At 39.5% G+C, this 18,301-nt stretch overlaps 1 protein-coding gene across 4 annotated transcripts in view; it reads right to left on the minus strand.

The window, feature by feature from the left end:
* Cry1 (cryptochrome 1 (photolyase-like)) overlaps positions 1-18,301 on the minus strand; it is a 53,355-nt gene that overhangs the window by 25,496 nt on the left and 9,558 nt on the right. Inside the window, exon 2 of one of the 4 annotated variants that reach the window (XM_011243349.2) lies at positions 10,750-10,793. The exons of the other annotated variants lie outside the window; for them this stretch is intronic. The gene's annotated coding sequence lies outside the window, so the exon portion shown is untranslated. The remainder of the gene's footprint in view (positions 1-10,749; positions 10,794-18,301) is intronic. 4 annotated transcript variants of the gene reach the window in all.

Here is an 18,301-nt window from a genome sequence, read left to right on the forward strand (position 1 = left end):
TAGAGAGAAAATATTGTAACTCTTTAAGATGATATGCATTTAAAAGGTATAAAATATTGTAACATTGGATTATTCTACACATGTAAATGTTAATTTGTCATTCTATTTACTGGTAGCTTAGTATTGTAAGAGACCATACTTAAAAGAGTTTTTTATTACATCACAATCTCCAATATTTTAAGCAAGTCTTGAATGAAATCACTAACTTTCATTTAAATAATCTAGTAAAAATTAACTTGTAAACAAAAATTACATCAATTAAATGAACTATTTCATTGTTCAAACCTAATAAAATTAATTTTTCTTATAAAAGAGTCACTTTGAAAAATCTAGAGTATCTTTTATTGGGAAAAATGGAAGCATTCTACTGGGAAACGCTGAACCCCCGAGTGTGGGGTGTGGTGCTGCACCCCAGGAATCACAGCAGTAATCAAACAGTTGAAGACGGTCGCAGGACCTCAAATTCAAGGTCAGCCTCAGTTAGGCAACAAGCTTGGGGTCAGCCAGGCATACATGAAATTCCGACTCAGAAAACAAAGCAAGGGGGCTGGTGAGATGGCTCAGTGGGTAAGAGCACCCGACTGCTCTTCCGAAGGTCCAGAGTTCAAATCCCAGCAACCACATGGTGGCTCACAACCATCTGTAACAAGATCTGACTCCCTCTTCTGGTGTGTCTGAAGATAGCTACAGTGTACTTACTATAATAATAAAAAAAAAAAAAAAAAAAAAAAGAAAACAAAGCAAGCAAACAAGAATGAATATTTTTCTAGAGAATATTGCAATCACGTAGGTGAGAGAAATCATAACCTCCTTTTCTGAGTTAAGAAAAAGCAACAAATAGACACTAAATCATATGCCGTTAGCTCCTGGCTGTGGAGAACACTAGACTGAGCTTCACCAAGTGGGAGAGACCTTGTCAGTGAGGTGAGCAGCAATGAGGTTCACACGAGAGACATTGGGGAAACTTCTGGAGCAGTAGGGAAGACTGCTTTCATTCCATCCAGATTCTGTTCCTCTCAGGGGGGCACATCTCAATTTGTGTCTACTTTGTTTCTTCTTATTTGTTTGCCTTTCTCACAAGCTACATTCTCAGTGAGAAGTAACTGTGAGGAAAAACACCTAGAAATGCAGATCCAGTAGGTAACCAGAGTTAAGCAGACCAGCCCCATGTCCAGTCTTCAAGGGCAGCAGTCACCACACTAGCAGCACAGGAGACTATCTGTCCTCTCAGGGCTGCACCACACAGCACTGTCCTGAGGGTATGAATAGTATCCTGTGCTTCCCTCCATGCTCATGCCACCAACACCCCATAGTCTTGCTGCTATGACTATAGCTGTAGTTATTAGTGACGTAAGTTCTGTCTAACATGCTCCTCCTTTAGCAGGTACCTTCTCCATAGCTTTGAGGGTCATCATTTCATCTTAGGAAGTCTCACGGTTTTGTTAAACAGAAATAAAACATTGTTCTCACTTTTCTATCTTAACTACCCCAACCCACTCTGACTCACTACTACAGTGTCTAACTGTTTTGAGAGAAGGCTGTTGTTAGTAGATGCACACTGACACAAAAACATGTGAGGCTCCTAAGAGTGTACACAAGTGTGCATCCTCTAATAAGTGACAAGTGTTTATGGGCACTTGTAGAACTTCATGTGCTTTCTTAGCAAGACTGGGGGTGTGGGGACAAGACACATGGTCTTGTGTAGTTCAGGCTAGCCTTGAGTTTGCTATAGTCAAGGATGGCCTTAATCTTCTGATCCTGAGTTCTGGGATTCTAATTATGTGTCACTGTGCTAGGTTTCTTTATATGGTGCAGAGACCGAATCCAGCATTTCTCACATGTGAGGCAAGCATTCTCTCAGTTCAGCAGCTGTAGCCCCCAAAGAGATGTTTTATTTAAAAAAAAAAAACAGTTGTTAAAGATTATTTATTTGTGAGTGTGTAGCTGAAAGGGTGACTATTCATGTTGGTGTGTGTGTGTGTGTGTGTTGGGGTGTGTGTGGTGAGGAATGCCTGTGCATATCACCAGAGGACAGGAGACGGTCAGATACTCTCGTCTATAACTCTCCACCTATTCCTCTGAGGCTGGGTCTCTCCCTGAACCCGGAGCTCACATTTAACCCTGCTATACCGGCAGACAGCAAGCCCCAACAATCCTGCTTGTTTCTCCAAAGCACTAGTATTGCTGGCATTTGAGGGGCACCAGGCTTGCTAGGTGTTTGCTAGGATCTGAATTCTGGTCCTCAGAATTTCGCAGTGCTTTTAACTAGTCTCAAGCTCACCTCTCGGCAAGGTATATCTGAGATAGCTTAGATGTTAATAAAGATCAAATAACATTTTGGTAAAAGAAATAGAATGAACTAGCTTGTTTAAGTAGAACTAGCACAAAGCTCACATGTCCTGTAGAGTAAATCCAAGGCAGAGGTAATCTCTGAATCTTGGCTGTAATCAATGAGACCATGTTTTCTAATGAAACTCGCAAGAAGAGTTTTTCATACTAAACTTAATCATGGAGCCATGCCTATAAGAGGTAAGGTGGAAAAATATAACACCAAAAGGATATAACTAGTTTATAAGATGAACAACCAAGTCTAGATTAACATCATGCACATGAATTCATATTCACGCACCTATAAGAACTTTTCTTTAATCAAATAAAATTTATACTACGTGTCAATTTATGTTTAGATGTGCACAAGTAACTGGAAAGTAATTTACCAAGGCTCTTATTATATCTACCCTTGAGAAATGAAGTTTTGGTTAGAGATAAAAATGGACATATAGCTTCATTAAAAAAAAAAATCTCAGAATTGGCAACCAGCACACATTCCTTCAGAGTAGAAAGGGTGGGACCATATCTGCAACTTGTGAAAAACCTTGAATTTCTCTGTCTATAAAACTGAAGTATAATAGGACCCATAACATAGACATTTTCATGAGAACAGAATCAGTTCACACATGTGGGGCTCACAGAGCAGTCTCTGTACACAGTGAGCACTAGTATGTGTTATTTAATACCTCTCAGTTTCCTCCTTGCTACCAACTTCTATTTTTACTACAATAATTCTAGTTTTATCTCTTGCTTGTATTTGCTGCAGTGTCTTAAAATAGATCTACCTACCAACAATCTCTATCACCATAATCCAGTACATTATCAAATCATTGTGAGACGTATGATCTTGTACAAAGGTCTTCAAAACTCACTCCTTATATAGTAAAGAGCAAAGTATGTTCTCAGCTGCCATCCAATGATCTCAGGGCCATTTTCTACCCTGCTTCCTGCTGCTCCTCTGTACCAAGCTACTACTCTGTGATCTGTTCTTCAGTCTGAAATAATTTTGCCAATTCCTATCTCAAGGTTATATCTTATTGTCTTAAGTCTTAGAGTTGAAGGTACTTTCTCTATTCTCTCAACTGTCAGAGGAGAATGTATTTAGTCCTAGAAAAAATTCAAATTGTTTCTTACAGCACACACAACTGCATACAAGCATGTATACACATGTATACATATACATAGACACACACACCCCACTAGTTTCTGTGGATTTCATATTAAGTGCCTGTGTCTGATTCTTAACGTATGTTTTAGTTTCTACATCTGGTAAATATCGTCATAGGTCTTGCATAGTCTATTGAAAAGGTTTGAAGTAGGATATGCTAGTGGGCTTGTTTTCCATAGCTTTTGAGGGGATTAGAAACACATAAAACCAACTAGTAGCACAATGGCTAAAACCCATTAAATAGAAGTTACTGTTACTTCTCCTTCAGAATAATTTCTTTCTTAAGGTTGAGCGGGGAACTGTAAACTCATAATTCTCAAGATGTGGAGCAGGAGGATCCCAAGTTCAAGGGCTATAGCAAACCCACATGACCCACCTTAAAAAGAGAGAGAGAGAAAAAAAGGGTAATACCTGTTTTTGAAAACAAAATCACATGTATGTATACATGTAAATACTTGGGCACAGCAGTAGGAGAGACTGAGTTAGTTGGATGCTCAGCTTATACAGGATCGCACTAAACGTGTGCCTTTCCCTGAATGTGACTGTAACCCAAGGTTTGATTTTCCCCAGTGACAAAGCCAATGCTAATATAAATAGCTAACTATTTAAAAGGTACTGTACAATAAAAACTCAAAATTAACTCATCTTAAAGCCTGTGATTCTGTGGTAGTACTACAGAAAATAAACCTTCAATAGTGTAGGTTCAAAGTGTCAAGTCACTGATCAGTGAAATTTCTTTTTGGTGATAAATAAAAACTATTATTTGAAAGCTATACAAAATCTAACCCTTTGTCCTTTGCCCTCAATTTAGAATGGGGTCACTCAGAGTTCAGACTGTGTGCTCCAGAGAATATCATTTCAACATTCATATAAAGATGTCTTAAAACATCATTCGACACTGAACAGGCAAATTTGGCATACACTGCATAGTCATTTACTCCCATTTGAAGGTCTGGCTAATAAAACAATAGAATGGTTTTTAAAAAGGCCAAATGATAGTAAAACTCACTGCACTCCTTAATGTATAGAAGCACAACTTAATTATAATACTGAATGAACCACGAAGAGATTAATGCACTTCTTCATTTTAAATATTTTAAGGAATTTTCCTCTAGAAATCACTACCTTTTACTACTATAAAAACGTACATGTAGTAACTTCCTTATGCCACTTCCAAAAGATGATTTCAACATGAATCAACAGAAATAGTTTCTAAAGTAGGTCATCGCTATAGCAACCAGTGGGTGGTTTAGCATACTCCCATCACAATGACCTACTTTCTAGTCTGTGCTAGGACAGCTTATATAACTAGTATTTCTAGTTCTGTCTATAAAATAGTCTGAAAAAGGCAATGGCAAGATACAACATAATCCCACTGCTACTGAAAACAAGACATTATGAATTCATATAACACAGTCATCTGTCCTATGCCATAGTTTCTACACTGTGTCATAACAGTCACCAGTGGAGATTACTCTTAGACTCTCTAAACCAAAACCATACAGTGTCGACCCTAGAGACCCGACTTAAAGAATATATACTAAAATCATTAAAATCACATGAAGAACATCTCCATGTATTCTGTACATATGAAAAAAAAAGATGTGGACCTACTACCATAAATAATAAAAAAAGAAGGGTTTTCAGCCATACCCCAAAGTATTTGATTAGAGATTTAAAAACTATAAATAGCAATTTGTGTGTCTCTAAGTATGGAATAAGGTTTTTATATGCTCCATTTTTAAAATTTCTAGCAAACTCTTAGTTCTTTCATTTATTCTGTCAACTGTGATACACATTTTCTTAACAGCCAATACTCAAGCATTTAATCCAGATGAAGTACACATCACGAAGGTGAATTCTGCACTTGTCAGGCTCAGAATTAAAAGCACAGGTCCAGAGACATAGCAGAACAAAAAGTTGTTTCTAAAACCAATGTGTTGCAATCAAAACAAAATTTATAGGTAACCTTCTCACAAGCCCTTCCAAAGAACCAACAGAGGCAGAACAGGGCTTTTAGTGTGGTTGCTCAGGTGTGACCCAAGAAAATGATTATGTGTGCAGTACAACAGTAGAACATTCACTTAGCATGGTCAAGGCTCTAGGTTCAGTTCTCAAACATCAAAAATTAAGAAATTAAAGAAATAATGAAAAAAGCTGAAGGTCAGGCCTGGCAGTACACACCTGTATTCTAGCATTCTAGAATCTTTAGGCTACTGATACAGGAGTATCTAAACTCAATGCCACCTGGCAAACTCAGCAAAACCGTGACTGAAAAAATAAGACATTATATAAAAAAATTTTTAATTCAAAAGCTGCAAACCCAGCAGACTGGTGAAGTTGTGTCACTGGGTGTCTCAAATAGGATGAGCCCTGCTGTTCTTGGTGATATGACTCACTGGGGTAATAAGCATGACTTATTGAAGTTCTGAGGCTTCTCTTGATGTGTACAGGTATTAAGTGAACCCAGAAAATCTCTATATAAAGTAGTATTTCAATACCCCTGGTTTGATACACAATGAATTTGGACTTCCATTCAGAATATGAGAAACTCTGTTCTGGACTCAAGTCTGAGGCTACACATTACTGTCTGAGGCACCACAGGCTACACTAAAGACAGTGTCCCACTTCTGGCCTGTCCAGGTCCTCTAGCTTCCTTCAGCCATTTTAACAACTAAAACTGCCTCAGAACAACTCTAAAATGCCTTCCTTCCAAGGAGTGATAACTAATTTCATCCACCAGTTTATGAGAGCTAAAACTGTGATGTTGTAATGTCCACAGAGCTAGGAAAGGTACTTGAACATGTGCACCATATACAGAAACTGCTTACAGCCTTCTAGGATAAAAGACAACTTTGTAGCACAAATGGGTAATACTGACACACTGTGAAAAAGCAGAAGGAAGAAAGCATTTCTTGTCTTTTACTCCTACTCTAAGGCAAAGAAGATATAAAAAAGTCAAGGATACAGTGAAGGTAAAGAAGAACCTTTAAGGCAGAGGCAGGAGGATTTCTGAGTTCGAGGCCAGCCTGGTCTACAAAGTGAGCACCAGGACAGCCAGGGCTACACAGAGAAACCCTGTCTCGAAAAAAAAAAAAAAGAAGAAGAAGAAGAAGAAGAAGAAGAAGAAGAAGAAGAAGAAGAAGCACCACCTTTGACTATCTATACAGTTCAATGGCATGGAGAAAGATGGAGAAGGACTAGCCACTGGCCAGAAAGTTCTGAGTAAGGCCAGGCTTAGCACTTTCCAGTGCCCACACAATTCCTAAATAGAGCAGAAGTGTTATGGATTATCTACCTAATTAATCACTAAACAAATTAATTATGTCATGAAAAGGATTTTAAAGCTTGACTCAATAGTCAATGCTAAAGTAGGATAGGAAAAGAATATTTGGTTCATGTCTATTTTTATAGGCATGGAGGTATACAACCCTTTTTCACATTAAAAAAAACCACTACAGAGTCAGAAAACTTATCATGCACGTTTTCTGAAACTCAGCTATGAGATGAAATAAGAATTATAATTTGGGGCTAGTGAGATGGCTCAGGAGGTAGAGGCACTTGCCACCAAGCCTGAAGACCTGGGATCCACATGGTAAAAGGAGAGAATAGATTCTTGTAGTCATTCTCTGGTATCCAAACACAGACTATGTAATGTATGCATGTATATATGTGCAAGCCTATGCATACATGCACATATGTGTGCAGACACACGCACACAAATAAATGTAAAAATATTTAGATTTAAAAAACAATTTAAGGGCTAAAAAGATGGCTCAGCAGTTAAAGGCTACATTTACAACCAAAACATCAAAGAATTTAATATGAATATGTCTGACTCCAAAGCTGTGCCCTCTGTATTATATAACACTGCTTTTCTATAGAGCATGCAATAATATAATGCTACCTTGTCCTGACTCCATTTGGGTTCACTTAGACAGTTCTTAGACCTCTACCCACGGATGGTCACATCTGCCTTAACCTTGACCATAGTCCAGATGCATTAAACAAGTAATTATTGTAAACTAAAATAACTAAAGAAGGTATATATCAAAGATAACTGTCATGTTATGTCTGAAATAATTACTATGCTTTTCCAGGAATAAACATTTCAAGGTTACTCTGACCCTCACCTAACTCTAATATAAATTATGTTCTTTGTGGGTTTGCCTTTTAAAATGCCCAATCCCTATTAGGCACCAGGAGACTCTAAGGCATGAACCCGCTTTTGGTTCCTGGCTAATAAGCGACTCATCATTTTTAATTGGCTTAATCAGCATGGTTGTCTGTATCTTTCTCGCATGAATTATTACAAGAAAATATTTTAGAAAAAAACTGATGAGGCAGCTTTGGATACAAGGCCGCCCGGAGGGCCCCCCCCCCGCCCCCCCACGGTGGGGTGAGTATGCGCTGCATCAGTTCACTTTTCCTTCTGTGCAAAAGGAACGCACACGACGACGGCTGCATCGGAGCCCACAGTTCCAGATTTCAGTCCAGTCCATGGGTGTTTTGCTTAAGTTAGAGCATAATGGTAGGGAGCATGAGGTGAAGCTAAAGGGCCCACCTCCTGGGGCAAGGAGGCAGTTAGAATGAAAAGACCTATCTCTTCAGGGCCAGCTCACCCCTACTCTACTAGGTACTTCTTCCAACTAGGCCCCACATCCTTGTTTCTACTATTTCCCATTAATGCCACTAATGCACGAATCTGGACTAAGCCACTTACAAAAGCACATCATGATCTACAAGGCTTTCAATAGTGTCACAAGCCAGAGACCGACACTTCAACCACGCCTAAGACACAATGGGTTGGGTAAATGGGAGTGAAGACCTTCCAGTCATTGGATGGAAACAAGCTCCTCCCAGACTCTAGGAATTCCGCAGGTCCTGACTCTTCACTCTCACAGACCCACTGAGGTATTTCTACTCACAGAAGAAACCTGAGTGTGTGCTGGGGTAGGAAAGAATCATGCGTGTCAATCAATCAAGAAAGGCAGTCAGAGAAAACAACATGCCTAAATCAAGAACACTCATAAATGCAATAAATGCAGAGAATGTTATTGAAAAACATGACTATACTAAGCATCATACTTTCTAAACTAATGTGCACATCCCTCAAGTTTTACCACTTCAAAATGTCTTAAACTTCAATGCCAAATGATGCCTTTTACTAACTTGTTGACAGTACAATGGATTAAGATACTCTAACAAAAATAGCTAACAAGTTCACAAACAACAGAACTGAACATTTCTTAAAATAATTCCCTAGGCTGCTCTAAAAGCAGGGTGCTAGAGTCAGCATTAGCCTGAAGATTTCTACAAAGCCCTGGAAAACTTGAGCTTAATCCAGGTTAAGGAAGACAGAAAACAAAAGCCCAAGGCTCATCAGAGTAAGGAAGCTAATAATAGACTTTCCTTCTCTAGTCAGAGCTTCCAAAAGCTTTATTCCCAATTCAAATGGAAATATGACAAATATGAAGTCACAGAGTAAGTCAGTGTAAAAAGCTGCCGACCCCCTCCCCACCTTGGAGGATATAAAGTTTACCCTTGAGTGGGAAGAGCAAAACATCAAACTGACACGGGCAACAGTGGTGCGCTACAGTAAACCCCGATCAGAGAAAGCAAACCACACTAAGTCACGTCAGTGTCACACACTCTGAGGGGAGGTGACAGGAGACCACTGTGGTAGTAGTTTTCTCTTGTATGTGTGAGGGTGTGTCTGCATGTGTGTGTGTGTATACTATGTGCATGCCTGATTTTCAGGGGATCAAAAAAGGGCACTGGGTCTCCTGGAACTGGAGTGACAGATAGCGTGAGCTCCCATGGAGCACTGGGAACTGAACCCGGGTTCTCTGCAAGAGCTCCAGGTGCTCTTGACCACTGAGCCATCTCTCCAGTCCCAAGAGGACCATTTTAATAGGGACATTTTTTCCAAATCCTAGGACTCTAGTCTAATCATGAAAAAAAAAAAATCAGACAAACCCAAACTTAGGTTCATTCTTCAAAATAGAGAAACAATATTCAGAACCATGACGGTCATAAAATGTATGAAAATACTGAGAAACAGGTACAAAACAAATGAAAGAAATATTTACTATATCCAATGTTATACTTTGTATGGAATTCTAGAACAGAAAAAATAGTGAAATCTGAATATTGTCTACACTTTAGTGACTAATATAGACTCTCAGTTTTGGCAAAAAAGATGTATTAATATTAGAGGGAACCAGAGATAGTCTAGGAGTTTTCTGTGTGTACACTGTCTATATATCTAAAATAATTCAAAATATGTTTTATCGACAAATATCTGCCCTGAGAATATATTGTCTCATTGAAAATTCAAGGAATTTACAAGATAGAAAACACTTTCTAGCAGAGCACTGTATTTAGAGTAATGGCAGGTTTGTATTAATTCGAGATAGCTAATCTCTCTCTATGCCTTCTCATACCCCGTCCCCTGCAAGCAGAAACACATGTGATTCCCAGCGTCCCCTACAAATAACAAATCCGTTCAGATTCTTAACTGGAATACATACTCCAAAGAAGTCCCACCAAAAGTTCCACTGTAAATCAATCACAAAACAGAGGAGAGTAACTTGAGCTGCACTTGTTCTGAAAACATTTGAGAACTTTTTACAACCCATGAAAAGTACTAATTCAAGAAACACATGTATCTTAAGCAAGGTAACAAGGAGAAAGGTTTAGGCAGGCTTTTGTGGGAAGAGAAGAGTTTAAAGAAAGAAAAAGAAAACAAGAAACCCGGAGAGGGGGTGTGAAGCCATGGAGATAATGATTTTGGAAATGCCAAGAGCTGAAAAATAGTGAAGACACGGCTAAACCTTGCTGAACACACTGAAGTGGCCCTGTTAGTCAGTCTTGCCTTACTACAATAAAATGCCTGAGGTAACTAACTTTATCAAGAGCAATAGTGAATCTCGATCATAATTTTGGAGGTTGGAATATAGGTTGGATGACCTCTGTGCCACAGGTAATGGTGAGACTGGAGGGAAATGAGTCACTTCTGTAGCTGGGAAGCAGAAATAATGAAAGGATGGGTGTGGCCCTTCTGTCCCCTTTGAGAGCACTTTAAGAACCAGACCACTTCCTACGAGACTCCACCTCCTCTGGGGTCCACCACCTCACAGCAGCATCCACTTGTGGAGTTGTCAGCCATGAAACTTTGGGGAACACACAACCCAATGCCTAGACCACAAAAGGAACTTAGAAGGAAATATATTGGGTTAAATACTTACTAGAAAGAAGACTTTAAATTAAGTTAGAAAAACAGCAGGAACCCCTAAAAAAGTAGAAAAAGGAAATTACAATGATGTGAAAACAGAACACAAGTTCATAATAGAAAAAGGTCAAAGTTACCATTTAAAGAAAGTAATATAAGCAGGAATAGAAAAGTAATAGAAAAGGTATGGTATGCCTACAATCCCAGTACTTGGGCAGCTGAGTCGGGACAGTTACTATGAGTTTGAGGCCAGCCTAGGTACAGAGTGAGACCTTGTCTTAAAAAACCAAATAAAGTAAAATAAAACAAAAAAACATATATATAAATTTCTGCTAAGAATGATTAAGAAAATAAGACAGGGCAAAATAAGCAATAATATTAAGAGGAAGGGAAGGCATACTCTCAGATTCTGATGGCTTTAAATTATTTGACAGTAAGAAGAAATGTTATGCAAATAAATTAAAAACTTAAGGGTCTGTGGGAGATGGCTTATCAGCAGACAGGGAGACCTCATGCTGATTCCCATATCTATGTGAAAGTCTGGCACAGTACTGTGTGCCTACAATCCCAGTGCTGTGGAGGTGGAGACAAGATCCCTTGGGCTTGCTAATTACTCTGTTTAACTCAATTAGTAAACTCATTAAGACCCTTTCTCAAAAAATAAGATGGAAAATAATGTTAAAAGACACTCAACATTGGCCTCTGGCCTCCACATACATATGTCTCTGTCTCTCTGTCTCTCTGTCTCACACACACACACACACACACACACACACACACACACACACAGAGTTGATGTAAACAAAAATAAAAAACTTAAGATGAAGTAAGTTCCTTCCCACACATGACGTGAACAAATACAAAGTTTACCAAAATGGACTCAAGTGTAAAAGCAATGCATGAAATGACTCTAATAGCTACTAAGAACACTGACATCAGGGGTGGTGGGTGGCACACAGAGGCAAGAGAATAGTTGAGACACTGGCCCGTGGGGGCTGTATATTAAGTAGGGGGCCATCCAGGATGACACAGCCAAGCATACAACAAACACTTAAAGCTGGCACAGCAGTACATGCCTATAATCCCACTACTCTGAAGGCAGGAACGGAAGGGCCAGGAGTTCAAGGCCAGCCTGGCCTGCATGAGACTGTCTCAAAAAATAGGGCTGGGTGGGTGGGTGGGTGGGTTGGTGGGTGAGAATCAATAGTTAAAAGGGTACAAAGAAATCACAGCTTTACAGACAAATTCCTATTAAACATTCAAGGAATGGATAATTTTAATTTTACAGAGGTTCTTGTTTCATAAAGAGGACAGATCAAGAATTAGAATCTCCTTATTCCTCTTTGATCTTAAAAAAAGAAAAAACAAAACAAAAGCCACAGCTATTTATAATCTAGAAATCATATTCCTTGTCTATTTTTAGATACTCCTGTGTGTGACTCCACAAACTCAGGCTAAATCAAGTGTCATATATACTTGTAGGCTTTAGAGGACTTACATAGAACTAAATAGCACCTGCCTAAAAGCATGCTGTCCTAGATCTCGGTCTGATGCTTTCTGTAGTCTAACAGTCTTACTTCAAATTGCTGGTCTTGAGATTAATAAAAGTAAAAAAATTTCTACTTTAAAAAACCCCTCCATGAGCCGGGTGTGGTGGCACACACCTTTAGTCCCAGCACTTGGGAGGCAGAGGCAGGCGGGTTTCTGAGTTCGAGGCCAGCCTGGTCTACAGAGTGAGTTCCAGGACATCCGGGGCTACACAGAGAAACCCTGTCTCAAAATATAAAAAACAAAACAAAACAAAACAATAAAACCCTCCATAACCAGCATATGTTAACTATTCAGGTGTGCTGAAGATCTGACCAATGACCAAGATCCTTCTTCATATGGACAGTACTACAAAGAGTGACAGCCACATAATACCACTAACTATCCATTTATCAATCAGCCAGAAACTCACGGAGAGATGATTCTGAATCACACACTGATGTGGTCTCTGGCAATAGAGGAAAACAACAACAACAACAACAACAACAACAACAACAACATATCTAGTGTTACAAAGTTGCCATGTTAGAAAGTGTCTATCAATATCAGACAGACTCAATTATATCAATTTCTCTACATACAGACAATACCCTTTTGATGTAAGTAGTATTAAATTCCTAATAATGGACAACTGAGGCATATAAAAGCTATGGAAATTTCCTATATTAAATGGCAAAGTCAGGACATTAAACCCTGTCTACGTGGTATAAATTCCAACCTCTTGAAGCACCACGATAAATGTTAATGGCTATAACAGGGGTAGAGGTGGGGTTACAACTTTATATAGCAACTTTTTACTCAGTTTTTAGTGTAACAAATACCTGAAGTAAATAAATTCATAGAAGGAAGAGCATTCTTTGGGCTCACAGGTTGGAGGTCTCACTCCATGATCAATAATAGAGCCTGTTGCTTGTGCTGCTCTTTAGTACAGCAGCACAGCATGGCAGAAGTGTGTGGCTGGAACAAAAGTGCTTTCTCCATGATCTAGAAACAAGAGAAAGAGGAAGAGACTGGAAAGTAAAGGCTCCACCGTCCTCTTCAAAAGTATACCCCCAGTACCACTGAACCCCAAACTATTAAAGGTTTTATCAATCCCTATAGCTGTACTGGCTGAGGACAAAATCTCTTACGTAAAGGGTGGCCTTTGGGGTACATTCCAGACACAACTGAGCCACAGAAGGGTTTGCGATGTTATGCCACTGACCATCCAAACACCTATTTTAGAAGGTGATTTTTTAGACTCTCCTTCCAAATATCCCTATCTCGGTAAGCTTCATTTATGCTTATTGAAATATAATAGGCTTGTATCAGTAGCTACCAAATGATGACTTTTTATTTTGTTTATACTGTAGCTCCAGGCAGTTACCCTCTAAACAGTAGCTTTACCATTCCAGTTGCTTTGATCTACTTACTGGGCTCTAAGATTTTGATCTGAGGGGCCTCCTTCATAGGAGAGGAAGAACCAGAGAAGCATACAGGAGTCTTGTTTCAGCTAAGCACTTCCTCACATAACTCACTGTCCACAGTAGTAGCACAACCTTGACAGCCTGCAGAGAAGGCTGGAAAGTGAGTAGGGTCAGAAAGACAAACTTGACAATGGTGAGCACTATCCCAGCATCCGTAACTTCTCTTTCTTCCACTCCGCATTTATAACTTAACAGTCTACCTTTAAAATAAAATTGCTGCTCTTACAGAATACTACAGATAAAATAAATCATTATGAAGTTCTTTGGTTCCCAGTTCTAGAGACTGGGACGCCCAAGAGTGAGAACAGGGACACCTCTGGTCAGAGTCTTCTAGCTGTGCAGAAACATGTTAAGGCGCTGGCAAGCACACAGGAGACAGGAGAATTGGGCACAGCTCACCCTTTTATCAGGAGTCAACTCTTGGGACAGCTTACTCTGAAATAGAGCCTTAAGTAATTCATGAGGGATAACCACAGAACCTACTCACCTCTTAAAACTCTAGTTAATACTGTCACAAAGTCAACTAAATTTCAATAGGAGCTTTGACAGAATTGCTCATGCCACAGTCATACTGTCACATGTGCACACTATTACACCTGGGATGAGCAAGAACCAAATGGAGTCAATTTCTTCCAAGACCTTTGTGTTGTTACAGAAGTAATAAACACATCATTTACTTAGGCTTTGAGAAGTCGGTTATATTTGCTGTTGCTTTTAGATACTCACCAGAAGAACACTAAATAAACTGTAACAATTACAGAATGAAGGGAAATAATGTAATAAAGTTTTTCATCAGAGAAGTACAAATCAAAATTACAATGAAATATTTTGGCGACTAGAGTAAGGACAAGGAAGAAGAAAATTTTTGTGAATTGAGGCAACATTGACACTGCCTCAAGTGAAATAATCCAGAGATACTGAAACAGTATGTGGACGCTAAAAACCTGGCTTTATAGGAGTTTAGGATAGAACAATGGGACCAGAAGTTAGGAAGGAGAAAGAAGGGAGACTGGAAAACAGCTATACAGAACAGCTACATAGAAGGAACAGCCCTAGTGTATAGTTGGGTGTCTATAGCTTATAATAATTACTATATAGTTCAAAAAGAGATAAAAGGGAAGAATTTAAAGGTTCTCAACATAAAGAAAAATAGATGTCAAAAGTGATAAATATGCTAATGTGATTTGATCATAACAAACTATATAAATGTACAGTGATTATGGACTATTATTATGTCAATTTTTAATGGAAAAAGGCTAGCAAACATAAAATATATAACATAAAATAGAGCCAATGAGATCAACATATAAAAAGAACATGAAAAAATCTAAAACATACAAATGGATTTCTAAAAGAAAACAAATCAAGGATGTATTGAAAAAGGTAATAACTGAAACATTTTCTAAACTGATAAAAGAAAGCAACACACAGGTTCAGAAATCTGGATGTACCCATAAGGAATATAGAGTAACACAAATTGTCATTTACAATATTGCATAACACATCAGAGAAAAGGAATAAAGCCAGACAAAAATAGTATGTTGCTCTCACAGATTTAATATTGGGAGCAACAGCTTCTAGTATTCAAGGAAAAAAAATTAAGTGCTATTCTAAAATTCTATACCACAGTGTAAAGGAAGATGGGATCTGGTAATGGAGGGATATTTTTACCACCAAAAGCTCATATGCTAAATGCTTGAGTACCAACTTGTGGAACTACTGGAAGGCAGGAGAATTTCTTTGGAGATGTGGCCTGGTCATAGAAGGACTACTAAGCACCAAGTGGACACTTGTGACCTGACCTCCTCTCCTCTTCTCCTTCTTATGGTTTCCTAGACACCATAAGGTCACCAAAACTTTTGCTCTAACAATTCCCTGCCAAGCCATTTGACACTGACCCAGGTCCAATCTATGTGGCCACATAAGCTGAAATCTCTGGAACCATGAGCTAAAGTAAACGTCGTTTTTCTCTAGTTGATTCTCAGTGTTTTGTGGTATGATGGAACTCTACTGCAGTATCTTCAGACAAAAGGATGAATTTGCCCCTATATCCTCCACTACAGTGAGCTCTAAAGTCAGGCCAGATAAAAGAAAGGAAAGTGATCCCAAGTGAAGATCTGATGTGCAAGGAGGAATAAAGAACACAGAGCATGGCTACAGCTCACTGTTGGAATGGATGCCTAGCATGTGCAAGGACATGGGTTCAATCCCTAACACCAGTAAATAAGTAAGGAAGAAATAAAGACAACAAACCCCAATAGAAAAAAACAGTAATTTTAGTTCTCAAAAGAAACTAACATCTAGTCAAGATAAAAAGAGAAAAGACATAAATAAAAACTACTACTGGAAATGAAAAAAGGTCAGGCTGTGTGGTGAAGTCTGCCCTGGTGGTAGTGGCAGAGGCAGGCAGACCTCTGTGGGTTTGAGGCCAGCCTGGTCTACAGAGGAGTTCCAGGATGGCGAGTGCTACACAGAGAAACTTTCTCAAACAACCAGAAAGAAAAAAGAAGGGGCGGGGGGCGTCGTCATCTAACTAAGTCTTAGATACCGCACTTTTAGAAGGGATTGATTTAGTTCTCCTCACTAAGATCAAGTTGGTCTCCATGAGAGCAGGCCATCACAAGGCATAGCCCCTACAGTACTTGGCCTCTTCTGCATGAGGTCATCTCCCTGTCTGCTCTTCACTCAGGACTGGGCAGAGAAAATAGGTGACCCGTGAGGACAGCACCATGTTATTTAGAGGAATTGCGATACAAATAAACCCATCTTTATAAAGTATAGTGTCTAGTATTGTATAATAGCTATATAAAGCAGACTAAGATCGATAAACTGGCAAATCAGGAAACAAAATAACACAACAGTTTAAAAACATAAAGTCTGTCTATCCGATCATGAGAATAATGAGGCTAGAATGGAGGACGGGGAAGTAAAGAAAACCTCTTCCTATCATTGTGAGTTTTCTCATAGGCCAAAGCTTGAAGATGAGAGAATCTGCTCATAATCAAGTGAAATTAACAGCTTCCATGTGTTATGAATTTTTTTTTTTTGGTTTTTTGAGACAGGGTTTCTCTGTGCAGTCCTGGCTGTCCTGGAACTCACTCTGTAGAACAGGCTGACCTTGAACTCAGAAATCTACCTCCTGTCTCTGCCTCCCAAGTGCTGGGATTAAAGGTGTGCGCCACCACTGCCCAGCTGTGTTATGAATTTTAAAAACACACTCTAAATGCAAAATCTGCTAATAATGCTATTCATTTACTGTGTATATGTGGAATATGTGTATAGAAGTTAAAGATCAACATGGGGTGTCTTGTTCCGTTGTCTTCCACCTTAGTTTTTGAGACAAGATCTCTTTTTGAATCTAGAGCTACAGGAATGGCAGGCTGGCCATCAGTAGCTCCAGAGATTTGCTTGCCTTGCCTCAGTCCTTCGCTCCACAGCAATGGGGGTACAGACACAACACACGCCAGTTGTTCATGTGAGTGCTGCAGATCTGAACTCGGGGCGTCATGCTCCACAGGCTCTTTTCAATCACTGGCCCACCCCCAGCCCCTAGGTCATAGTTCTTAATCAGGGTTTGTCACAGTCATACTGGGGTAGGGGAAAGCAATTTATGATATAAACACCAAGCCTCACCCTAAGTAATTATTGACAGATGTAGGTCAGAAACTGGAGGTGTATTTTTTTAAAAGCCTCAAAAGACTAGCAGAGGGTTACCAGTGAATTTTCTGTGGTGAAAGATATGTTCTATGTTTTTGTCCCTTGCTTGTAATTTCCTGCCTCAGCCCAAGTGCTGGGATTACAGGTGTGTGTCACCACACCCATTGAGACTGATTTCTAGAAGGAAGTCTACCTAGTTGCCCTGACCTTTGGCCTAAAGTAGTAAGTGTGAACAATATGAAATTGGAGAGATGCAAAAGGTAATATGCTTGGGAGTTTGTGCCCCTCCACCCCTACCCAAGGGGGGGGGGAGGGAGTGAGGCAAGCCTCAGGAAGGCACACCACTTTGGTTTATTCATGATGTAAGAATGTGTAAAGATGTGTAAGTTGAAGTCCCCAGAGGGGAAAAGTAGTTTAGTCTGTGTTAATGTTTTTACAAGGCTAAATGACTGAACTGTGTGATTATGGAGAATAAGTATGTTATAGGTCATAAATTATCTTAGGGTATTTTTGGTCCCTCTGAGAGTCATTCACTGCCTGCCTGTCTGCTGGAAGAGCATGATTACTGCTGAGGTCTTTAAAACGTGTTCTTTGTTTTGTTTTGTTTTTGAGACAGGGTTTCTCTGTGTAGCCCTGGTTGTCCTGGAACTCACTCTGTAGACCAGGCTGGCCTCGAACTCAGAAATACACCTGCCTCTGCCTCTGCCTCCCAAGTGCTGAGATTAAAGGTATGCGCCACCACCGCCCGGCTAAAACGTGTTCTTAACAGACCACCAGCCTCTACCAACCCAAAGGCCAAGGATATTATCAGCTACAAGGAAACATCTAAGGAGCTTCCTTGCTTTGCTGTAGCCTGTCTACTGTAGTCCCTACCAGTGCTTGTTAAATTCCTTGATT

The sequence above is a fragment of the Mus musculus genome, chromosome 10, assembly GCF_000001635.26.
Source record: "Mus musculus strain C57BL/6J chromosome 10, GRCm38.p6 C57BL/6J".
NCBI classification, from domain to species: Eukaryota; Metazoa; Chordata; class Mammalia; order Rodentia; family Muridae; genus Mus; species Mus musculus.